Here is a 26,438-nt window from a genome sequence, read left to right on the forward strand (position 1 = left end):
AGTTATAAAAAGCAGCTTTCACAAAAGTGTTTTGGCCTGTGGATCATTTGGATTAGGCTAAGTAATCATATAAGAACAACCTACAATCTCAGGGGCTTATTGCTGCCATTGAGCTGAAGAAGTGAATATCAGAGAGTGTCAATGTAGCAGTTAAGTGTTTCTGAAAATGATTCATATCTCTCTACCCACATATAACTGGCTAAAGCAACTCTAATGGCCAAATCTTACATCAAGGAACAAGATTTTTTTTACAATTTTCTGAAAGAAGAGAAAACCTGAATTCTGGTAAGGAGATGAAATGCACACATAAGCTCCTAAATCACTGAGAGAGAGAACAAAGAGACACAGTTGCAAGAAATAATCTGCTATAGAAATGAATTTCAGAATAATACATAGAGTTGCAAAAGTGTAAATTTACCTTCTTTTTCAAACCATTTCAGTCATAATTCCCTTCTGCCTGATATAGATATATAAAATATACTCTTAGAAGTAAATTTAGATATCTCTTGTTTTCTTTTCATATGATTGGTATTAAATTTATTTGCATTCCTGATTATTTTCCAATTTTTTTTTCCTACCACCACAAGGATTACGGCAGAATCATCCTTGGTGGGGAATGAGTAGCATGGCCAGTTCCTCCTGGGCTGCCATATTCCTGTATCTTGCTTCAGATAGCTGGAGCTGCCCTTGTGCTAGGATGGGTCCTGCTCCATAAAGCATATCCGCTTGAAACTTTCTTGGATTCTCATTCCCTTCTCCCTTCCTTGTAGACCCAAGACAGCTCAAGGGAAAAAAAAAAATACTCATCTTCCATGAATCATGCATCTGTGACTCACATTACACAATTCCATATGGAGTGGAAGGTCTATTTAGAAGTCAAGAATGTTGACTTTTTGTGTTTGCTGTTATTGGGTAGATGATGAAGGTTTAGTGATACAATCATAATGACTATGTGAATGTTTGGCACATTATGAACTAGTATTCTTGTTATTTACTGTATTTTAAAGTATGTATTAGTTTTATGTATATTTGTAAGTATTTTATTTAAATACAGATTGAGAATAGACCACTCTGGATGTGATTTCCACAAGGTGACTGTTTACTGTGATATATTGTTTTTATTTGTACAGATCAAGCCACTATTCAAACATTTAGCAGGAAATAGAAGAGGAAGAGATAGGCAGACATAGTTATCCCAGGAAGAGAGTGTGTAATAAATACAATGTTAGAAAGTAAATCTTGGAAGTTGGAAACACTTGGGTTCAAGTGCTAGAACTACACACTTTGTCATATGATATCCTACACTTTATATGTTTTAATTTTACTTTTAAGGAAACACTATGGATGAATACATATTTTTTTTATAAAAGATCATGTTGAATATAGCTCTTAGTGGATTAACAGTGGTTTGTATGTCAGTCTGCTTTTAGAGTAGATATAGAGTGGCTATAATAATAACGTACTTCGTAGTTAAAAAAACTAAGAATTTTGAATTTTTCACTATAAAGAAATAGATGTTTGAGGAGATAGATGGTTTTAACCTAATTTAAACTTTACACAATGCATACATGTATTAAAACATCACATGACAATCCATTAATATATGTAATTTTATTGATTCCATATATCTGTTAAACACATTTAATTTAAATTTAAAATTAAAATAATAAAATCAAAGAATGTTAAATGTTATTTCTAATTAGGATTAGTATTAGAGTATGACTGAGTATGAATATAATTTAAGGAAAAGAGAATGTGTGATATATGGATTTTCACATTTCTCTAGTCTTTTCACAGTATTTTTATTGAAGGCATGTGACAAAACACTTAATAAATCTGATTTAAGCCTTATTAGACAAGAGCAGATAGATCAATTAATGAAGTAAAGCAGACATAAGAGACAATTTTAGGAAGGAAGTGGGGACATGAATTCAATCACAGAAAGAAAAATGCTCTCTGCTATTGCTAAATTAAAACTGAAAAACAGTGGTGAATTTGGACAAGTAGTTATGGTCTGGGGATTTTGAGATCTTAATATTCTTATAAAGGTATGTGACAAGTTTTGTATAAAATTATTTTTGTTTTTTAATATGGAAATTAATTGTCCAAATTTAGGAATAAGAATTATAGTCTCAAATTTCTTGATATTTTAGTAATCTGAGGGCTGTACAGCATGTGAATCCATGGAAGAGCACACATAAAGGTGCCAAAAGGTAAGCATCCAAATAAAGTGTACTTCAGGAATAGATAAGGGAAGCTCAAGTTGGAGTAGCAGAAAAAATAGTGTGTTAGCAATATTGTGAAGATGTTTTGATATAGACTAAACTATACAGGAGCATCAGGGCTAGTGCTCTATTTTAGGGAGGCATCAACTTGGAGTTAGTTGTGAAGCTATTACTATGGATGGAATCATTTGAAGAGGGAGTGCAGAGTGCAGAGAGCTATGTGACTAAACAGAAGAGGAGCTTTATAGCCAAGAAATAGCCCACCACTGACAATCTCATCTACTAAATTAATATTAATATCTTTGAAGAAATAGCGTATACCAACTCCATAATCAGTGACGTTTTCTATGACACAGGCAAAGCTCTAGAGGCTTTTCATATGATCCTTTCAACGGCTCAGAAACATCACATTAGGGACAAGAAAACAAACAAACAAAAAAAGATTTCCAAAGTTTCCAGAAGGAGAATGCCTGAATTTCATTTTGAGTCAAATAAATATAGTTTATTTTGCTTCCTTTCATAAGGGTTACTTACATTGAGTGATTTCTTGTATTTTTTCATTCAATGCCTTTATTTTTTAACTTTCTAGAAAAATTGGCAAAATGGGAATATATAGAATATCTGTTTTGATAATAGTAAACCTGCTTTTAATGTTTCTAGGTTCCTTGTTTTATGTACATTATACGCACACATTTTTGATCTGAATATTTGGATCATATATGTTTTACTATTCTCATTTTATAAGTGGAAATACTGCAAGTGAAGAGTAAGAATACTACAAGTGTAGCAGAGTAAGAATTTTCCCAGATTCTTTAGACTCTTTCAACTGAAAACCAAAAACATAGCCCAGCTTCCACTGATAGAGTTTTTTCAATCACACCTGCACAGGGGAGTCTGACTTTCAGAACAGAAAAATTTTAGTATTTCTTCTGTATTACCAATCACGTAACATGGATGCTGCTGGCCTCCAGCCATTTCCAGTAATAAACTTGTCAGAAAGAAATGAAACGAAAGTGGCAAATTGTCTTGTCTACCCTGTAGCTCCCAGTAGGGCAAACAACTTGAACAACTTTTTCTTCCTTTTTTTTTTCTTTTCTTTTCATTCAATTATACAAAGTTTTGAGGAAGAGTTAAAAAAAAAAAAAAAAAAAACTACATGATGTGAAGAAAAAACAAAAAGTTAAAGAAACTTCCAAATAAACAACTCCTTGTCCCAAAATGTAAAAATTCTGCTATGAAATGTCTATGAAATGTGCTACAGCCCAATTTGAAAGTGCATGGCTTTTTTAAAATACTTTAAGATAAATCTATATATGTGGTTCCTAATTTTGCTTAAGAGAACAGCTAGAACATGTTATGTGAAAGACTAGTAAATAGACACTGTGAAGAAATTATAGGTTTTCTCTCTGAAAAGCTCCTTATATTGCAGAAGATGAAGTTGAATCCTACCATTGGTCAAAAGCATAAGACTACATTCCATCAGTAATTTTTCCAGTAATAAATCTGTAAAATTTCATCTTTGTTTAAAAACTCAATATTCTGTATAATAATGAAAGTTAAATGTATAGCTGTACACACCAAGATAGATTTTCAGGTTCCCATTTTGTTATTCACAGAAAGAATCTATTACGTTTTCTGAATTCGAAAGTGGCAAAACAAAAGATTTAGATGTAACCAAGATTGTATTTTGTTCTTTGATTCTACAAATACTGTTTAGCCAAACAGTATTACCATTCCAATCCTTAAAGAAAAGAGCCATTTTCTAAAGATGGAACACTTCATACCTCATATTTCTGCTTATGAGCACAACTAATAGGAGATTTACAACAGAAAAACTGAGGTTCTGTAAAATCTCTACTATGATCATTGTATTAGCTGAACAATTTTCCCAGCATTTTCATATTAATATTGCATGCTATCAAAATTTATTTTCACCAACTTGAAAGGTGTATAAACATCCTGAACATGTCAGCAAACTTGTATAATGATTATATTTGCATAGCATAGATGAAGCAAAACTAAAAATATATAGCACAAATGCTTTGTAAAGGACAACATTTGTTATACAAATGACTACTTACTGCTAAACATTTTGCTATCTGCAAATAGTAAAAAATAGTTGCTTCATTGAGCTTGCTTTTGTTTCGTATTACAAAATTCATAGAGTGATATCATATCCACTGATGCTAGTAGAGGTTTAAGTAAATTAATCATAAATACTGTTATATATTTTTATCTAGAAATTGCACTGGTTACATTATTAACAAAAACTTCTCTTTAATTTACAATAATTTAACTGAATTACTGGACATTAACTTGGTGTAAGTATATTTGAATTAAAAATATATTTTTTTGCTATTCATTGAATTATATTTATAACGTTACTTAGTTTTATGGGCCATTCAGCATTTTTTGGAAGACGTTCTCAGTTTTAACTTTTTTAGTTGTAAATGTTAGATTGGTTTTTCACCTAATAACTCAATTTAATTATTGGGAACTCACGGTACTGACTTACATAGACCTATTTCCTATTCAGAATCTTTTTAAAAGGCAAAATATAATCTTTCTGTTTTTATTTTTTAAATCCTCAGATTCTTTAAATATTCCCTGAAGATTAATAAGAATTTGAGCCATAGTCTCTAATTGAAAATTGCAAGATGTAAATTTCATGTATTGAACTTTTTCTTTGGGTATGATTTATTTATTATTAAAGCAGGTCATAATTACAGTGAGTCAGGTGATATTTCTTCTCCCTAGATAACTTTGAATATCTGTCGTAAGAATAGTTTCAAAGATTATATTTGATTGACTGTATTTCAAAGAATGAATATAGCAAAATAGCTCATCTGATTAGGTTGTCATTTTGCATACTCAGTAAGGTTCAGGATTATTATTATGTGGCAGCAGAAAAACTAAAATGTCAAATATTTGTCAAAAAATCAAATATTCAACCTTAGAGGAGGCATGTTGCAAAGGAAAGCAAGCTAATGTAGTTGTCACAAAACCTGTTGTCAAAGGTCTACCTTTGACAAGATGCTAAAATGCTGAGGCTGAGTAATTTCACCTATGAAGTAAAACTGAAAACACACCATGGGTACTGTAATGAATAAGCTTTAGTTTGGAAGTAAGTAATGCTTTCTGGGATAAGAAAATATAGTTAATATTGGGGCAATAGAGTAGTTTAAGTTGCCACAGTAGATAAGGAAACCATTTTAGCAGTGAGTTCAAAATTAAGATATGAAATGTATGCAAATTATTTAGAATGTTTTTTGAGAAAATAATTTTGAACAAGAAAAAAAGGATAATGAGAGTTAATAAAGACACATTTTCCACAGATTGCAAGGTGGTTTTCTCAGTGCTTTTGAGGGAAAAACAACAACAACAACAAAAAAAAAAAACTAACATAAATTGAGGTGCTCCTAAAAAATTAAGGCAAGGCATAAAGAGGAAAATTAAAATTATCAAAAATAAAAGCAGAAATCCAGTTAGTATTTTGTTGTCTACTTGGTTTTTCTAATTGATATACTCTATGATTTATATTACATACACCACACTCAACAATTTTTTTCTATCTAAAGTAATTACACAATAATGAAATTTTGAAGTCTCATTTGATTAATATTTCCTACATGTACATCATTTCACTGACAATTAGTGCATTCAATGACATGTGCTATACATTCCCAAAACAATCTGATGTTTCAGTTCTCACATTGATGTGGTTCAGGTCCCTATAACTACTTTTTGAAAGCAGTAGATGATCTTTGTGAACAATTTTCACTTCCCATATTCATTCTGTAGCTGTAAAACCACTTTGAAATCCTTTCTGTAAACCTCAATATGCTGGACATATTAGAAGACAACTATTTTTGGAAAAGATAAACATCTTTCAAAATGTTTGAACAGTAAGATGCTAAATAATTTTGTTTTCTTACAAAAAGAATGGGAAAGAACAGTAGAGATAAATAAGTTTAAAACAACAGGAAAAAATATTTTTATGTATGTAGCATCATTTTTGTTAAGACAGTGCTTTACCGCAATCATGATCTGTACATATGAGTACCTATATAGTATGTTTAATAATATTGCATAGTAACATAGTAATACCTAGTAATAATTGAAAACCCAATGAAAGTGACATTATCATCTATGAAACTTTACCTCTCACCTCAAAGCAGAAGTAATCATTTTACCTTGCTTGACAGCAATTTTACAACTGATTTTTACTTTGTTTGCCTGAATAAATGTTTGCCAAGTTAAATTCAAACAACAGAATTCAGGGCTTAAATCTTTGTTGATTTTTTTTTTACCCCGAATTTGGCAAATAACAGAACTTATTTACCAATTATTAAATGATAGTGACTGAGTTAACAATAGCAATGGAGTGAAAAGAGAATAGAACTTTTCAGGTGTTATGACAGGCAAAAGAGAGTAGAAAGTCTTGGTTTTAAAGGAAAGTTTGTTTTTTGTTTTTAAAGAGAGAGAAAAATTTTTTTAATATTTATTTTTAGTTATCGGCAGACACAACATCTTTGTTTTTTTGTATGTGGTGCTGAGGATCGAGCCAGGCCGCACGCATGCGCTACCGCTTGAGCCACATCCCCAGCCCAGGAAAATTTTATTGTAGGGATCTTCCTCACAGAAGATGACTCAACTGCTTTGGGAAGTATTGTGCAATATGGATGCTATGAATTTACTATAGCTTAAATTCCAAACACAAAATTTAGAAGTTTATTTCTTTTAAAGTGAACTATTTGAGAGCTTTAGGTAAGAAGAAATGCCTGAGTTTATTTGGGATAATGCACCAAATTGAAAGGGAATAAATGTTTCACTTACAGTAATAATGGAATAAACAATCCTCCTTAAAAATAATATTAAAATATAGACAATACACAAAGCAACTGTCTGAAGGTAAGGAAGGTGAACAGATGTAGGAAGACTCTTTTGCAGAGACTTTCTGAGATGGGGAAATTAAATGGGAAATAAATCAGTAACTTATTGTCTTTGGATTTTAGATTCATTTTTAGTACTGTAAGATCCTCTCACATAGTTGTGACAGGGAACAACATATGTTTGATGTAAGAAGTCAATAAAGTGAAGTGAGGAAGTAAATGAAGATTTTTTAAGAGAATGGGGGAATATTCAAAGAGAAAATGTCAAAGAGGCGATCTCAAAACTCAAGTCACCCACATATTCTTCTTAACCCACATAACATGCTAAAGGGACTCAACACAATTCAAGTAATGGCAAAAATATGAGTTGATGTCAGAGGTGCCACCCAAGAAAAAGGAATTTGTAAGTGAACACCCAGAAATAATTAGTTTAAAAATAACCCTTAGAGGGCTGAGGTTATGGATCAGTGGTAAAGTGGTCACTTGGCACTTGTGAGGCCCTGTGTTTGAGTCTCAGCACCACATATAAATAAATAAATAAAGGTATTGTGTCCAACTACAATTAAGAAAAAATAAATGTTTTTATAATAAATAAATAAATAAATACAACACTTAGAGAAAAATAACAAAATTTAGAATTTCCATAATTCACATTTATAATGAATACAATATAATCCAATATTGCCTGACAATGTAGCATACATTCATTGAAAAGAATTCAGCACAGTTGTGCACCTAAACTAAACTACTTGTTGAAACTAACAGACAAGGTATTGGAAGTGACTATTATAACTATCCTCAAAGATTTTAAATATATGTATTTATTTATGAGCATATTTATTTATGAGCATTCCTTCATATGTACATGTTATAAAACACAGCAGAGATAGGAAATCCCAGCAGCTAATAAGTCTAATAAGCCATAGAACTACAAACACAAATTTGGAAATTAGAAAAAAATCATTGGTTGAACTTAACAACTGAACATACATGGAAAAGTGCACAGAAAATGAATCTGAAGACATATTGATAGAAGTTATCCCACATTCAACATATTTCTAATTTTAATGATGGAAAGATGAAGAATGGGACAAATATACACACACACACACACACATATACACACACACCTATACATATATATATACACATACTAATATATTTTATATGTAACATTACATAATATATAATTATTATATATAATTATATATACATAAATATATATAAACATATATAAATAATATATATGAATAATTATTTGCCCTAGCAATCACAAGGCCCTGGATTCCATTTTTAGCAGTGAAAAAAATTTTTTTTAAAGAGAGAGAGAGAGAATTTTTTAATATTTATTTTTTAATATTTATTTTTCGGCAGACACAACATCTTTATTTGTATGTGGTGCTGAGGATCGAACCCAGGCTGCACGCATGCCAGGCGAGCATGCTACCGCTTGAGCCATATCCCCAGCCCTGAAAAAAATTTAAAAAATTTTTTATCTATTCTTTTCAGTTACACATTACAGTAGAATGTATTTGACATATATATACATGGAGTATAACTTACCATTTTTGTGGTTCCACATGATGTGGAGTTACACTGGTGGTGTCTACATATCTGAACAGAAGAAAATTATGTCCTATTTATTTAGTCCTCATTTCCATCCCCGCTTCCTTCTCCCTACTCCACCTTGTCCAATCAAGTGAACCTCCACACACCCCTGAATTGTGAGTCACCATGCACATATCATAGAGAAAATTTGGCCTTTTTTTTTTTTTGGAATTGGTTTATTTCACTTAACATGATAGTCTCCAATTCCATCCATTTACTGGCAAATGACATAATTTTATTCTTCTTTATGACTGAGTAATATTCTATTGTGTATATTATCCCCCTTTTCTTTATCTATTCATCTGTTGAAGGAAACCTAAGTTGGATCCATAGCTTAGCTATTGTGAATCAAGCTGTTGTGAACATTGATGTGGTCATGTCGATACAGCATGCTGATTTTAAGTCCTTTGGGTATATCCCAAGGAGTGGGATAACTGGGTCAAGTGGTGGTGCCATTACAAGTTTTCTAAGGAATCTCCATATTACTTTCCAGAGTGGTTGCACCAATTTCCAGTCCCAACAAAAATGTATGAGTGTACGTTTTTCCCTACAACCTTGTCAACAGTTATTTTTACTGTATTCTTGATAATTGTCATTCTGACTAGAGTGAGAGGAAATCTCAGTGTAGTTTTAATTTTTATTTCTCTAATTGCTAGTGATGTTTAACATTTTTTCATATGTTTGTTGACCATTCGTATTTCTTCTTCTGTGAAGTGTCTGTTCAGTTCCTTTGCCCACTCATTGATTTTTTTTTTTTTTTGGTGTTAAGTTTTTTTAGTTCTTTATATATCCTGGAGATTAATTTTGTCTCTGAAGTGCAGGTGGTTAATTTTTTTTCCATTGTGTACTCTCTGTCTCTTATGTTCTTGATTGTTTCCTTTGCTCTGAAGAAACTATTTTGTTTGATACCACCGCATTTATTGATTCTTGATTTTACTTCTTGTGCTTTAGGAGTCTTGTTGAGGAATTCAGTTCTTAAGCTGATATCATGGAGACTTGGGCCTCCTTTTTCTTGTAAATGCTGCAAGGTCTCTGGTCTAATGCCTAGCTCTTGAGCCACTTTGAGTTGAGACTTGTACAGGATGAGAAAAAGGGTTATCATCTCATATTGTTACATATGGATTTCCAGTTTTCCCAGAACCATTTGTTGAAGAGGCTATCTTTTCTCCAATGTATATTTATGATGCCTTTGTTTAGTATGAGATAACTGTATTTTTATGGGTTTGTCTCTGTGTCTTTTATTCTGTATCATTAGTCTTCATGTCTATTTTTGTGCACATACCATGCCATTTTTGCTACTATAGCTCTATAGTATGATTTAAAGTCTTGTATTATGATGCTTCCTGCTTCACTTTTCTCTCTGAGGATTACTTTGGCTATTCTGGAGCTTTTATTTTTCCAAATGAATTTCATGATCAGCACTGAAGTTTTTTTTTTTTTTTTTTGAAAATAAAAAACTTGGGATTTTCCAAATTTAATGACACAAAAAAATTGGCAGATACATTCTTCTCAAATATTAAGTAGCATGAATACAAATGAACCCATGCTGAGGAATAATAAAAACCGTTCCAAGCCAAAGTCTCTTAATAGCAGCAGGAGTCAATTGCAATATTACATATATGGAAACAAAAATTAAGTTAATGGCTGACTTCTCACAATAAACTACAGAAGTCAAAATCATAGGAATGAGACACATCTTAAAGTATACACAACTGGAAAACAATAAGTCAACCTTGAATTCTGTACAAAATAAATACATTTAAACAAAAAAGGAATAATACAATATCTTTAGATAAACTACAAGCATTTGTTTCTAGCAGACCCATATTATAAGAAGAGCTAAAAAAATCTTCAAGCAAAAAAAAATTACCCCAGATCAATGCTGAGATAGGCAGTAAAGAAAGACTGGCATTAAAAATGTTAAATTTCTATTAAAAACAATATACTGTCCTCTTTTTTCCTTATTTTTCTCAATTTCTTAAAAAATAAGTATTCTTACATTATCTGCACAGCTTGTAACAAAATACAGATGTTTACAATGTCAATATTTTCCTAAATATCTTCTTGAAATATTTTATTAACTATAATTGACCCATGAACCATGAAGGATATAAATTATAATCTGTACAACAACCAAGTAGTATGTAAAAAATAAAATAATGGCCCAATGAATAGTTACATTAAATGTTAATATATGAAAACATCTTATTAAAAAGCATAACTTGCCATAATTAATTTTTTAAAACCCATAGGAAAATAAACATGCCCTGAATTATTCAGTTATCATTCAGGTATCTACTCTAGAAATGTTATATATTATAAAGTTATGTAGTATTTGCTGTCACTGTTCCTAGAAATATTTTCTCAAACTATCTTGGTTACCTCAGTAGCTGTTGTTTCCCAATGAAAGCCAATTGCTTAGATTTAAAAAGCTAATTCATTTATTCTTTTGCCTTCAAGAGCCAGTCAGTTGTATCCTAGGATGGGCACATAGGCTAAAATCAAAGCTGAATAAGTCAGCTTGAGGCTTCTGGAAGACTGGAGAATTCTACATTTAAGTGTTGACATTTAAAAAAATTATATCTCAGTGAGACAATTTTATGTCTTAGTAGTTGAAAATGCTAACTTTGTCCTCTGTAGAAACATATTTATATAATAGAGGGTGACATTAAAGATTCTTCACATTTTATATCCCAGTTTGGTAAGGACGATGGAAAGAAATAGGCATAACATACAACACATAGTGAGCATAAAATGTCTGAAGCGTCAAATATAAGGAATGACACTTTGTAATTATATCAGCATCTATTCAACAGGAGGACAAAAATAACAGAATATTGGTTTCAAATGTTATCTTTACTATTCACTTAGATATGTGTTTTGCAAGCTGATGTAATACCTTGAACATCAGTTGTCTGTAAAGAAACACCTATGGAAGAACGCCTGTGAGGAGGCCCACAAAGAACAGACAGAGACACAAAAAGTGCACGCAGACAGACAGGAGGAGCAGAGATGAATGAACTGAAATGGTGAAGAAGAAGTGCAGAAGTGAAGTGGTCGCTCCTCCCTGCCTGGGAGGTTATTAACTCAAAGAACACATATCTCCAGTTACCAAAACTACATTCTAATTAGTACTTCTTTAACCCTGAGTCCTAGCTAACTGAGATAAGGTCCAGGTAAGAACAAACATGGGGCTCCCATCGTCCAGGGGCATCACTATTGAGACCAGATAGTGCCTACATAGTTGTCTTATTACCTCAGAGGGAAGAGGCTGGGCATCCTAGGTCTAGGAAACAGAGTAAACTTATGAAGGACAATGCTATGGCAGCCAGGCACCCCATGATTTTGCACAGGAGTTTCCCCATAACTACGAATCTCCTAGCAGCCAGGCATTCTGTGTCTTTGCACAGAATCTTCCTAGTCACCAAGCATATCACAATCACGAAATTTGTAGACCCCCAATTCCAAACACAAAATTCCTATAGTTGTCTATTGTGTAAAACAGTTATTATACAACTGAACAAAGAATTTGAGAAGCAAATATGGTTATGTATTTAAAACACATTTCATTTTTATTTAATAGACACTATATGAACAGAAAACTAAAACAAGTTGAGTGGTAATGTCTCGTTACATGAAATTAGAAAAGTTTGCACAAGCTACAAATAAAGATAAACCTAATAAGAAAAAGACACAGGAAGAGCTGGAAAAATATGTTTTATATATATATATATATATATATATATATATATATATATATATATATATATATATATATATATATAAAGGAAGTTGTATTAGAAAAAAAATTGACCAAACTTATAGGTTTTCAGATCATATTATTTTTAGGTCCAAAAATTTTCAGCATCCTTCTGTCTCTCTCTCTTTCTCCCTCTCTCTCTCTCTCTCTCTCTCTCTCTCTCTCTCTCTCTCTCTCTCTCTCTCACACACACACACACACACACACACACACACACTGGATAAGGACATAATTTTTGGTTAATTTTCCTCTGATCAAAAGTTCATTCCAGAATTTACTAAGTAGGCAGTCACTTTTTTGTGATTGCTCCAGATCAGGATGTTCTGACTGTTCTGTTGTGTCATCTTTAATATCTAACACCTTTGATGCTATTATCACCTTCACTCTGCTTTACCAAAGTCACCTGGGAATCAACGTTTGAATCTTTCTTGTTTTGTTTTGTTTTCTTAGCTTGTAAAGGTAATTGCTTTTCTCTTAGGTATGAGCAAATACTTTTGCTCTTTAATTAATCTTTAAAAACACAATAGTTTTCCTGTTCTTCTAATAACCTGACAATTAACCTCCAGTTTTAGGTTCATGGTGTCTCCTCAAAGTGGACTCATACACCCATGACATTTTCTCTGAGTCTCCCCAGATTCTGGAGACCAGGAAAGAGCCTAGACCTCAGACAGAATCAAACAGAGCAGGGAGGCAAAAAACACCCTTCCTCTTATAGTCCTTTACATAGTGTTGATAGTGATTTCCCACCCAAGTTCAGATCAAGTTTCAAAGGCAAGATTGCTACATAAAATGTGACTACCTCCTACAAACAAAATAATAAGAAATATAGACTATCGATATCTCTATCTATTAAAAGTTTTATTAATAGGCAGTCTTAAATTTCCTAAATGTATGGTCAAAGAAATAATTATGTAAACAATAAGTGAAAAAAGAATCAGAAAGCATTTTTAAGAAACAAAATGTAAGTAGGTTTTCAGAATGACAAAAATAATTTACATGTATGTTCCATATAATGACATTATAACCACCAAAATTATAGACTCCATTTTATATAGTGAAAATTTAAAATTAATATTATTATTACCCAACATTGTTTTTGGAGATTCTCTAACTTAAATACTGTATTATAAAAACGTCATGAATAGAGAGATATAAAAGCAGAAAAACCTGATGGCCCTTTTGTGAATGTTGTATATAACCAATTCATGATTTGTTGGAGTAATAGATTATTTTTAAAATATTTTCTCATGTGTCCTTCAATTTTTGAGATTCTACATTCTTTTTTGCTGTATTCAATTCAGTTTATAGTAAAAATGCAATTGTGTAGTTTAAAAATTTATTTATAAATTAAATCATATTTAAAATATCAGATTCTAATGTAGCAACTTAGATGTATATAATTAGTAGCATGTTTAAAGCAAAATATATTTTAGTAATCTGGAAATAAATAGACTTTAGTCATTATAATTTTATTAAAATATACTTTATTTGAAAGTCGTCAATTTTCCAGCAATCATAATTTTTAAATTTAGCATATTAAGTTTTCATTCATCTATATGAAATTAATCAAGCTTAAACTGTTAAACTTTCTTCAAAATTCATTTTCAAAGTTTCAAAGTTACTTTATTTATCATTATGACTTGTACACAAATTGGGACCTTAGAGGAAATTTAAATAAAGGAAATGAAATATGCATTATTAATACTTGAGTATTTTTATAACTACATTAAAGAGTGAAAAGGGCAATGTCATCCTTTGTTGAAGAGAAATGAAAGGAATACTTGTTTTTTCTAACATTTTCTCACTATATTTAAATTGCTAATAGATTTTAGAGTATGGGCTGTCATATTGTAAATCAGCATAGAATAAATATGATGACATGATGATAGTGTATAATACTGTGTTGAGAATGAATAGTATGCCTCAAAGAGACACAAATTCATATTAATACAAGTCAACTCACTTTTAAATTGGTCAAATGGAAGTTATATATTTATATAAAGTTATTAAAAATATATTAAAGAAATTGAATGTCTCCAAAAATCTTCTAGTGCAATTTAAATTAATTTTAATTATATTGCAATGTTTTAAAGGGAGTTTTTTTTTCTGTGCATCATAATGCCATTTAATTTTATAAGCATAATGAAATATAACTTATTTTTCTTTTCCTGTTTTAAAGAAAATATTTTACTTCAATGAGGAAACAGTATGTATTCAAATAATGGTTTGCAGTAAAATTTTAGATAGAACAATTGCTCCTTTAATAAGTTGCTTCAAGTTCACTAGAATACCACAGCAGGACTGGGAGACTTGGAGAATTTACATTAGACCATGGTTAGAGAGCACTGATGCTAATGAGTAACCTAGAGCATTGTCTGGGGAAATGTCAACACAAGGCTCTAATCAGAAAACTGAACATAAATGCCAAGTGGGTAACCAGGAATTACTATATAGTGACAAACTAGGCCATTGCCCAAAGAGGGACTCCTGTGGACAGCAAGGTCAAGATAAGCTGTGTCTCCAAACCAGAAAGCACACAAGGTGCTCTGCACTTTGATCAAGACAGTATACTTAAGATCACAGTCATCAGCTCACAAACCAAGACATCAGAAAGCATAGGAAAGTCACACAGAACACCATAAATAAATGCTATAACTTATCTGTGGACATTTATTGTTTCAGATTTAGATGTTCCTACATTTCTCAACATCGTATGTATTCTCAACTTTTAGATGGAATGATGAAAATGAATTGACCTGTTGGAATATTCATAATAGAGAATTAAGTGATGTGGAGGGACAATATGCTCTCTTCCTTCATTATTTTTGTAGACATCACATTTCATCTGCCATTCATTTACTTAATTGTCACTTCCTAGGTTTAGAACATGTTATCAGGCACATAATGGTTTATTGGTTTCTAATTTGTAATAGCTCTGTATCACATTTAAAATATTTAAAAAATGTCTTTTTTTGGCCTTGGGGTTTTTTTGTTTTGTTTGTTTGTTTTTGTACCAGGAAGTAAACCTAGAGGCACTTAACCACTGAGCCATATACTCAGCTCTTTTTTATTTTTTATTGCTAGGTTCTTACATCTTCACTAGGTTGCAGAGACTGACTTTGAACTTGAGATCCTCCTGTCTCAACCCAAGCTGCTGGGATTACAGTTATGCACCACCACACTCAGCTAACAAAAGTGTTTTTACCGTTATTTTGTCTCAAACTTCAAGGCCTACACTAAGACTTATTCGATCAGTTTCCCAAATTATAGAGAACACAGTTTTTAAAGTGAGGGGTCAGTGAATATTTGTCACTTCTCTAAATTTTATCCTATTGAGCACATGCTTTTAATTACTGATTTTTAAAATATTTTATTAATTTTTAGTTTGAGTATATTTATGGGATATAATGTGATAATTTGATATACATATGTAATTTCTACTGAACAAATAGGCTAGTTAACTTTTTCATCTCTTTAAATGTATTTGTTAAATGCTTCATTAACATATAATAACTATGTATACTTGAGATATACTGAAATTTTTATATGTATAGAATATTTTCTAGGTAAATCAGGTAATTAACATTTCTGTCTCCTATTATTACTTTGTGTTTGAAACTTTAGAGGTTCTCTCTTATAGTTATGCACAAAATATATAATATGTTATGAAAAATAGTCACCCCATTGTGCTTTAGAAGACTATTGCTTATTACCTCTAAGACTTTTAAGAATAAAATTTCATTTAGTCTAACTGTCCCAATGTTCCTTGAATCCCAACTGTAGCACTATGACTAATGTTTATCACTATTAAGCCAGAATAACTCCAGTGAGAAATAATTTTAATACTTTCAAAGGTATCTCATTTTATGTTTGGTCATTAAAAATCTACTCATATTTGGAGTAATATCTGTGTCCTCCTAATTTCCTGCTTTTATTCCACTTTTCTAATTGTGTTCCTGGAGTGATTAAAAACAAGACCAATTAACACCTCCTCCTTTTCAGCCTTCAGGTGTTTTAAGATTCCTTTGATTTCACAGAATAGATAAGGACAACAATGAATTTCCAGCTTTGTCCCTGAACAAGGATGGAGACCCTGGGCAAATCATTTGGCAAATTTCCTTATATCTTAAAGCAAACAAGGAATAAATCAAATAACCTTTCAAGCACTGTAGTAAAGTTTATTTTCTTTTTTGTTTTGACCACAACCCAATGTGATTTTGTGGCTCTCTTATCACTTTTTGCAGTTTTAACAAACCTCTTTGTATTGGAAGCATTCACTATGCAAATATTGGAATCATATTATTTGAGGCAGACCTCAAGGGTATCAATATGTGACACAGATTCTATGATTTTATTTTGAATGTTTAGAACATGACATTTTAAAATTTGTGTATATCATAGAATGCTTTATATATTTCTTTGTGTTTTTCATTAGAATAATTTGTAATTAAGTCAGAATTTTTTCAGACAAATGCTTGCATCATTGTTCTTTATTCACATAATAAAGATACAATAAGGACAAATTATTGACCCAGAGCTTTATCTGATATGCAAATGCATGCCATAATATCTAATATTATTTATCTCTTTTTCATGTTAGTTTTAATATTATTTGAGTCATTTCTGATGACTAGAAATGTCTTTTATTAAAATGCTTTTATTAAACATATGAAGTGATAATGTTACTTTTTTCTTATATATCCTGCATATCTGGTCATTGTAAACATAACATAGTTATAATTAAATCTAATATATTAGCTCTATATGGAATAGGAGATGGTCCATAGAGCACTCACCTAGCACATGCAAGGCCCTGGGTTGAATCCTCAGCACTACACAAAAATAAATAAATAAAATAACGGTATTTTTTCCAACTACAATTAAAAAATAAATATTAAAAAAATAATTATTAAACCCAGTTGTTTATGTAAACAAGTATTACAGTAGAAAATGGGATAATCATCATTGCATCTTTCTTTGCCAGTCTGTCTTTTGTTCTTGAAGTATTTCTCAATTTGTTTCAGTTTTGTTCTTAAACATATATGTTATTTCTTCTTTTCTCAATAATGATATGTTGTAATGGGAAATAGCAAACCTTCTGATTGATAGCAGCTCAGAGATATTTTGATATGCAACAATGTTACATTATCCAAAATAAGGATCCATTTCCTTTGAATAATTATTTGTCCATTCCATCCACTTAATGGAAAAACTACTATATTCCCCAACCATCCAACGTATTTAAGAACCTGCCAAAACACGTATAATCTCATAGTTAATTTCAGAATTTCTCATGTCAATTGAATCACTCACTGTCTTCAGGTATAATTCTTTATTTTGCAGTGTAACAACTGTCTTTTAAGCCCATGACTATACTATTTATGTATCATTTAATTTTAGCATGTTATGATTTTCTTATTAATATCTTTTACTGTATTTGAAACAACTATAGAAATCATTCCTATATATTACATAATATGATTTCTTAGTCTATGCTATTTATTAAAGCATGGAATTGATTTCAACATATTTTTCTTTTTTCTTCTTGGTTCTGGGGATGAAATCTAGGACTCTGAACATGTTAAGTATACATTTTACCATGAAACTACATCCCCATTCTTAACATATAATCTTGGTGACAATTTCTGTCTTATTCAGAAATACAAATGGCAAAAACCTATTGAGAATAGAATGCTTTTTAAGAAAATTATATTCTCTATTATACATCCAGTCCTTGACTTGCAATGGTTAGACTAATGATGATGGTGTAAAAGTGATGTGTACTCATTAGAAACTATACTGGCTTTTTGAATTTGGTCTTTTTCAAGCTATCAATATGTGGTTCAGTATGTGTTTCTCGATTAATATGAGGCAATGCAGCAAGCCAGAACTTCCAGAGAGGACAATTGAGTACCTTGTGTTGCTAAACTGAGTTGTTTGGTGGGATAGGTTTATTAGCTGCATATTTTACTAATAAATTTTCAACTTACGATAACCCCATTGTAAGTTAAGGAGTATCTTACTTATGGGTATTTGTTCAATTGAAAACACTTTATTGTCTGTTTATAACATACCATATCATCTATAATTTGTAACCGTTGATTATAATAAGGGTGTTTGAATTTGGTGAATGCACATTTTTTTCTCACATCTAGTTTTCAGTAAATATGTTTATAACTGGTATTTTAATTGACTAATAATTAGGGTTTCCTGTTGAGAACACAACAAAAAGGTGAGCCTAAGCCAGTCTTAATTGGTTTAGCTGAATGATATTTCTGCAAAGACCAAGCAATATATGTAACTTTGTCTATTAATTGAAGGTATGAATAAAATAGCAAGACTTTTTAAACCATTATTATAGATTTGAATTTTTTCTTTTGTGCGTATGAATTTTTCTCGTTAGTTTTTCTTTCAGTTAAAAAGTAAGAAGGGAAAACTCGATAGAAATATAAATAATATTCCATTATTCTTGACCTTAAGGGGTGAGATAAATTTTGATCAAAGCCAAACAAAACTTTGTAACCTTATAAATACCATATAATGTCTATTCTTCCATCGTCTAATTACTACATTATAAAAAAAATATTTGAACCCTAATTTGAACCCTAAATGCAAGTTATATTTGTTTTCTGACACTTAGATTTCATTTATCTTATCCCTCTTGTTGAAAAGATAAGCCAATTTACTGCTGGCCCATGTTGTCATTTATCCTCCACAACCAGAAAACATTTAGGCAGTGAGAACTTTGCTAGGCCTGATGGGAGTTTAGTTTCAGCTTGACTAGCTCAAAGCTTACTCAAGTACTTTAAATCTTCATTTATAAGTCATTCTTTTTCACATTAAGTGAGACAGAATCTCAGCTGGCTTCATTTCAAAGCATAGAAATTCCTTTTAAAACCCCGAGGCTATAGCAATGACATCTCTAAAGTTACAAATATCTGTGTGATAACCCTTTTACTCAAAGAAAATGCATTTACTGACTCCAATATATTCCTTTATTTCTCTAAACAGAGGCAATTCTACCCATTTATATATTCCTGACTACTGTATTGAAAAAGGAAAACATACTTATGTAGTGCATCTTCTTCGGAATATTTTCCTATCTGCTTTTATTTGCATTTTACAAAAGAGTGCAGCCTCACAATATGTAGAACATTTTGAGAAATGACAGAACACTGGCTGGGATTTGTGAGGATGCTTTTTAAATGTTGAGACTAAAAACAAAAGCGAAAATACAAGCTTGTGTTAACATCACACAGAAACAATATGGTGTTTTACAGGAAAAACTTTCTGGAAAATCATGCTTTGTTTGATATAGCAGTTTATTTTTAATCATTAAAAGCAAATTTGTTTCTAAACAAAGAAATATTTTGCAAAATTCTAGGAAAACACAGCAAGGTAACTTAGGTGGACCGTAGAAATATGATTTTGAGAAAGTAGCAACCATGGTTGTCTTGTTCTTAGCATCTGAAGAGCTGAGTAAATGACTGCCTGACTGCAGTCAGTGAATGGTGTTAAACATCTATCTGCTGAATGAATGAATGAATGAATGAATGAATGAATACTTATGGTGAATATAAAATATATGACCTACATAAAAATTGAGTTTTTCTGACCTATCCAATGGAATATGGGCATATGGATTAATTACTTCATGTACAGGTCTTTATTATGTACTGTTTTCAGAAAAACAAATTCTAAAACTTGCTTTATAGTTAAACTTAAGAGAAAAATATGAAATATTTGGATATGATTCTGGTTTCTGTTTTTATAGTACAGCTGAATTCTAAAACTTTTTTGGAAATATCAGCTTTACCAATCATTGACCATGTTTTGTTTGCTCAGGTTATGGTTCTTTTATAGATATTTTAAGTATTTTAAATTGACATACTTTTAAATTGCATGAATTTAAATAGTTTATTTTATCAATATATTCCAGATGTATTTGTGGCAGATTAAGCCTTGTAGATATTTTATAAACAGGAAATTTTTGTGAGATTATATCCCCACAAACTGGAGCTATGAAATTTAAATTAAATAACATATTTAATAAATAAGAAAACATTAGCCTTATGGATGGGGACTAAGAAATTACCTTCATAAGAACTGTATTTTCATCCACTTAATTGAATATAGGTCTGGTTCTATTGCCTACTTTATAAAAGTTTTGTAAAGATAATTTATTAATGAAGGATTTAGTTTTAAGCACATAGTATGCTTTAATTATCAATTTTCAATAATATCAGCAACAAATGCATTATCACTACTCATAGCTCTACTTCAACACATTCAGTGTTATATAAAAAGTCTATTTTACCCTCCTATAAACTGGAAATAATTATTAGTTTCTCCATTTTTTTTACATAAGGCAGCTAATACTCAAGATTTATGCAAATTCCCGAAGACAATGGCCTAGAATTGAACTCAGGTATTTCTGAGACTCCTATGTATTATGATATAATCCTTTCATAAGTTGAACATCTATCATCAAAGGTAATTATAAAGTCATGCATTAGATTATGATCCTCAATATACAGACAGAAGAAAATAAATTAGAGGAAGGCAAAGGGTTAATGCACTTAGAAGTCTTGCAAAGCCTCACTGGAAAGGTTGAGCTGAAAAATGATTTGATAAGACTGGGAAACCATAATCAGTGTGGTGAATATAAACATAGGATTTAGTGAAATTTAAGATGTAGGTTGCTGAGAGCCAAGTTGGAATGATGCATGACATTTTTGCCAGAACCTAGTGGTTGAGAAGTGACACCAGGGAGCCACTGAGATGATGATGGTTATGTTAAGCTGTGTATTCAATTGTATATTAGATCCCTGAGATCCTCCTTGGCCCTGCTACTTTGGAGTTCTTGCGGGGATTCCTGGAGAGTTCGGTTGGTTGGGGAAGTGCCAGAGGAGGGAGTTCCAGTTGGTGTGTGGTGTACCTGGAAGGGCGTGTGGGTGGCATTCATGTGAGTTCGTAAATAAAGTTTGTTCCTGCTTGAGTGGCTCGTGATTTGTGCCCAGCCAGACTGAGGCAGTAGGTTGAACTAAATTGTGAAATTCTGTGTGTGGCATAGTGAATGGTGATATTTAACAAACAGGAATCAGAGAAACAAGTTACCTTTACAAAGTACAGAGCATCAGCTTTGTCGCTGCTGCCTCTTTCCGTTGGGCTCCCTCATTTCTTTTTTTTTTTTTTTTAACATGAGATCTATTTTTCAATTATTTTTTGTTATAGTTGTTAATTCAGATGCTGAGGAGGGGTGATGGGGCATTGAGTAAAGAAAAAACAGACACACAGAGAAAAAGCTAGTGCCAGATGGGACATCATCCCCTGATGGAGGATGAATGACTCAGAGCTAGTACAGCACAATTTATTATTTAGATTTCATCAAAAGAGTATTTGTGGGAAAGTTTTAGCAAAGCAGGCAATCTAAAGGATTCAGGACTGGCAAGACATTAGGGTTATCTTGTTATGCTTAGAATTCTGTATCCTCAGGAGTTGATGCCTGAGCTTGAGGTTCTAATATAGCTCTGTGCCTTTGTATGGAGCTTCCTTGGGTAGATATCACCATGGCAGTTGTGCCATGTTGACCTGCACCTTTGCTACAGAAGTTCCCAGGAAAAGGGCAGCCATGATGCAATCAGAGACCATGATCCAAATCACTGCTCTCCAAGCCTTACTAAATTGCTGAGGATGGCTTTGAAATTTCAATCCCCCTGCCTCAGCCCATCAAGCCACTGGAATGACAGCTCCTGGCTTTTTTAACCTTCTTGATCAATTTTTTTTCCTGTATATTTTATTCCTGCATTTTCATTGTAAATGGAGTGTGTGCGCATATGTGCATGCCTGTGTGCGTGTGTGTGTATGAGTGTACACACACGGGTAAACTAACCCAGGCCATGGGAAAGATGTGTTCTAGAACTGAGCTACACCCCAGACCTGGAATGGTGTCTGCTTTCTTCCTTTTTTCCTTCCCTCTCTTCCTCTTTTCCTCCTCTCCCTTTCTTTTGTGCTAGAGAAGCTATGTCTTTAATTTCTTTTTGGATAGTTTGTTCTTGCTGTATAGAAACACCTCTGATTTTTAAAAATAGACACCCTTTATTAAATAAGATAAACAAATATTTTTAAAACATGATTTTTTATGTTGATCTTGTATCCTGCAAATTTACTCAATTAGCTCATCATTTCCACTGGCTTCTTTTATTAGAGATTTTAGAGTTTTCTACATATATGACATTTTCCTCTTCCAACAGATACAAGTTCACATTCTTTCTGATTTGGATGAGTTTTATTTCATTTGCTTGCCTGATAATTCTGCCTCAAATTCCCAATACTCCTGAATAGGCATGGTGAAATTGGTATTTTGCCATTTTCCTAATCTCAGAGGAAATTTTTTCAGGGTATTGTGCTTTTTTTTCCTTAGTCCTTTCCTCTCTTCTTTCCTTTCCTTTTTTTCCTCTCTCTTTATTTCTTTCTTCATTTCTTTCATTCTTTCTATCTTTCTTTCTATACTAAATATGATAGTAGCTATGAGCATTTTATATTGTAGCAAGAAATATGGGTCAGGACACAGAGATCTGGAAGCAACATTTTCTTTCTAGCTCCACAGCCCAGAGTGATGATTCCCAAAGTCTGAAACCCTGAGCACAGCAGGGCTTTTACTTTTACACATAAGTAAGTAAGTACAGCAAGGCAAAAGAGTTTATCCAATTCTATTAGAGGTTACATTCTACTTTCCTTTTGTAGTCACAAGCTTTTGACAACAAGGGACTCTTAATTCATACAGCCTAGAGACTTCTATTGCATTAAGACTTTGCTAATTTTATCTTTTAAGAAAAAAAAAGTTTTTAGTTTTGTTGTTTTGTTATGGTTTCCACTATTCTCTGCTTTATTCTTAGGAGATTGTTCTTTCCCTGCTACAAAGGAGACTGTGGAGTTCAGGGAGAGACAGTCACTAAAGTTATAACAGTCAAAAGCAAGGAACTAAACTCCTTATCAGCTTGGATACCCGGGGGCTCAAAGAATATATGAATATTAAAAATACTAATCTTTAAAAGTTACATCCAAAACCAGGAAGAAACATATGTCTTCAGATGCCACAGTCTGGCTGGGCACAGAATCACGAGCCACTCAAGCAGAAACAAAGTTTATTTTTTAAAATGCCGCCAAAACCCGGTACACGTCCACACACAAGGTGGTGTTGTACCGGAACCCCAGAACCAGTTCCTCCCCCTGAATTCCCTCCTGCTGTATTTCCCCAACCAATGGGAACTCTCCAGGAGTCTTGTAGCTGCCGAGGTGAACAGCAGGAGTCCAATATCCATATGAATGCAAATCTTAACATAATCATATCATCTCAATGGCTACCTGGCGTCACCTTACAACCAAAAGTGCCATGCATCATATTACTTGGCTGTGGCTCTTAGCATTCAGATACATTTTTACCTCACTGGTAAATTTTCATATGTATTATAGAAGACAAAGACAAAATCAGAAGGAAAAAAATGGAAACATTAAAACAAAAAGCTAATTTAGAGTGATCTATTTAAAAATAAAGTCCTGGGCTGGGATTGTGGCTCAGAAGTAGAGCACTTGCTTAGCACATGTGAGGCCCTGGGTTCCATCCTCAGCACCGCATATAAATAAATAAAAGAAACATATTTAAAAAATAAAAATAACATAAAAATAAAGTTCTAACCTCAGTAGAGAGTTCCTTTTATTCCTGCTACAGAGATAACCAGTCAAAAAAATGTTTGACACATATCTGAACATTTCATACAAAAATAAAAAATAAGTATACAGGTTCTGATCCAGGCAATGATTTAAGAGCCCAAGGAAAGAGAAATGAAGGAATTTTAAGATTAAAAAATGGAAGGGGTAGGTGGAAACTCTCAGTTGTCGAAGATGAAGAAATACAATATTTGTAGCTGTGGTGAGTATGGATAAATGTAAATTTTAGCAAGGGAAAATTCCTAGGTTTTGCTGTCCTGTAGAGGACTATGTAACACCTGCACCTTAAGTGAGGGAGAGAGTAGCACCTCTCTCTTATGCCTCTAGCTGGCTTCCTTTTTCAAATTTGGGAGTCTTCCAAAGGGCATCATCAACCAGTAGCTGATTATCAGAAAGGGAAGTTTGAACAGAAGGGTTAACACATAGATTGCATTTTAACTATTTTCTAAGAAATCTCTGTACTCTTCTTCATGTTGGAAAAAGACAAACTTACATTCCCATAAACACTATAATATGATTTCCTTTTCTCTTCATCCTATGCAGAATAATTAATTGATTGATTGGTTGATAATATCCATGCTAAATGGATTGAGATGATATCTTCTTGTAATTTTGATTTGCATTTCCCTGATGGTCAATAACTTTGAGATTTTTTTTCACATGCTTATTAGTCATTAGTATTTCTTCTTCATAGAAATATCCATTTAACTCAGTTCTTTTATTACATTTTTGAGTTCTTTATACATTCTGGATATATATTCTGTCACCTTCTGTCAGATATCTATCTGACAATTATTTCTCTCATTAGGCAGGTTATCTCTTTACTCTGAAGACTTTTTCCTTCCTGTGCATAAAATTTTCAGTTTTGTGTATTACTGTTGCAAGGTGCATGATATCAGATGGGTTCTTTGACTCATGAATTCAAAGAATGAGATCCATGGACAAGGAGAAGACAGAGAAGCAATATTTATTTGAAACAGAAGAAGGCTTTCAAACTACAGGAGGGCTTCCAGGGGAGGCTACCACTGGTTGTTCTTTGTCTGAGGCTTTTAGAGGCATTTCAAATGGTCCAGTGCAATTGATTTGTGGAGTCTATGTAAATGAGGGATACCAGCCTGAGCCAATCAAACTCTTCAAGCACTGGGTTTAATAGGCCAATTAGAAGTACACAAGTTTAATCCCTTATTTAGATTATTAAGAGGACAGGCCCAACTATAATATTTGGCATTTGTGTTAGTGAGAGGAAGTGCTTGGAGTAGGAGTACATTTTATACATTTTTTATTGCTAAGGGTAGCTAAGGAGGAGCCATCTTGATTGAAGCTGTCAGGGACTACAATAAGATGCTTCCTTCTCTGAGGCCCATATCCTATCTGCCTATGGGTGATTTAATTCCTGTCTTAGTATCAGGCTGTGTATTAGACAATAGACCACACTACTGTGAAGGAAATGCTTAGACAAATAGTTTTGGGAAATGATCTTGTTTATTTTTTTAAAAAGACAACAAAAAATTCCACTCTGTTTTTCTTTCATCGACCAGTGTATACTGTTTGTGGAGCCAGCCCATATTCCCCTAGTGATCTGAGTTAAAATTATTTCCAGCCTAAAGAAAGTAGGGTCAATTCTAAGTATAGCCTGCATTTAATAACTGCAATTGACTTTTTCCCAGTATTTGTGCAAAACTCAATGCTAACATTTTTATCAGTTTATATGTATTCATATTAAACTAATGGCAATTTTTTTTCTTTTTGGTACTGGGGATTAAACTCAGGGAAATCTGGTTTTGAACTCACCACCTCCTGTCTCCACCTCTCAAGACTCTGGGATTACAGGGGTGCACTGCTGTGCCAAGCAACTAATGGCAATTTAATAACCAATAGAATTGCCTTACAGTAAGAAAGTATCTCTTTTCAGAGGTTAATTTTAACTCAGCAAGCTATGTTAGAGAACCCTTTGATTCTGAAAAGAAGATTACCATAAAACTGTGGAAACATTTATCTTGCTACTATTGATAGTTTGAAGGTCATTTGTAATAACCAAGAGATATTAAAACTTATCTTTACCAATGATGAAGCAAGATTCAGAAATAAAAATATTCTTCTTATGAGCATCCTTTATTTGACAAAAATGATATTTCTAATAGTACATAGCCTTTTATAGAAGATTTCTAGTATATATTAACCATTTACATTTGAGGGGTAGCTTAGAGTATTACATAGAACCAA

The 26,438-nt window shown here is 32.3% G+C and overlaps 1 long non-coding RNA gene across 1 annotated transcript in view; it reads left to right on the forward strand.

The window, feature by feature from the left end:
* The window catches only part of LOC144366165 (uncharacterized), a 33,782-nt gene extending 14,945 nt beyond the window's left edge, over positions 1–18,837 (forward strand). Inside the window, exons 2-3 of the long non-coding RNA XR_013425061.1 lie at positions 771–2,213; positions 15,570–18,837. This is a non-coding gene — a long non-coding RNA (uncharacterized LOC144366165). The remainder of the gene's footprint in view (positions 1–770; positions 2,214–15,569) is intronic.
* Positions 18,838–26,438: the final 7,601 nt, after the last annotated feature.

Source organism: Ictidomys tridecemlineatus, chromosome 8 (genome assembly GCF_052094955.1).
Source record: "Ictidomys tridecemlineatus isolate mIctTri1 chromosome 8, mIctTri1.hap1, whole genome shotgun sequence".
Taxonomy (NCBI): Eukaryota; Metazoa; Chordata; class Mammalia; order Rodentia; family Sciuridae; genus Ictidomys; species Ictidomys tridecemlineatus.